Here is a 943-nt window from a genome sequence, read left to right on the forward strand (position 1 = left end):
TCTTTTTTGTTGTAGGTTTTTCTCATTAATCAGATAATATGTAGCAGAATCATATATAGTTAGAATAACAGTTAAACCTTTGCATGACGTATGCTGTTTTGGGAGTACACATACATGCGTTTTCCAATCACGGTCAAGTCTCTACCGAGTGTCTTGACATTGCATCACCTTATCATCTAGAGAGAGAGCGAAAAAATAGTTGTGATCCAGATGCCAAGTCATCGTCATCATCATATTTCATGAAAGACGGGCGTGCACGAAAAAAAAAATTGCTATTCACGAACACCTTGCATTACAGGAGAACAGGAAGAAACAACTTGAGAAACCATTGATAACATGCGTAGTCATTATGTACATAATCTATGTGCGTCCGTAGCTATATCTACATGTGTGTATAAACCTGTATACGTTGTTTATTTTACAATAAACAGTTTAATTGACGTACTAAGGCAATTGTAGGGTATCCGGAATACCTTAAACTAGTTTATTTTTCTTTTACAAATATGGAGAAAAATGAATTATCTTTTAGTGAAAATGTATTTGTGGTAGCAATTAAGCACGCCGGTCATATTTACCTTGTTTCTAATTATTCTTCAAACAGATTACGCAATTATCCGCTGAAAAGAAGAAAAACTATAATAGTTATTTTAGATATAGATTGATATATAATTTTTTTTAAAACTATTTATTTATGTAGGTGGTGAAGATAACTGTCGGGTATTCTGAATAGCTGAACTAGTTTGTTTATATATTTTTTTTTACAGATATGGAGAAATATGAATTAGCTTTTAGTGAAACTCTGTTTGTGGTAACGACAATTGGCACACCAGCCGTATTTACCTTGTTTTTAATTATTCTTCAAAAAGATTATGCAATTATCCGCTGATAAAAAAGGTAAACTATTATAGAGTTATTCAGGTGTATGTTGGTATATGCCCGAATA

The sequence above is a fragment of the Penaeus monodon genome, chromosome 22, assembly GCF_015228065.2.
Source record: "Penaeus monodon isolate SGIC_2016 chromosome 22, NSTDA_Pmon_1, whole genome shotgun sequence".
Taxonomy (NCBI): Eukaryota; Metazoa; Arthropoda; class Malacostraca; order Decapoda; family Penaeidae; genus Penaeus; species Penaeus monodon.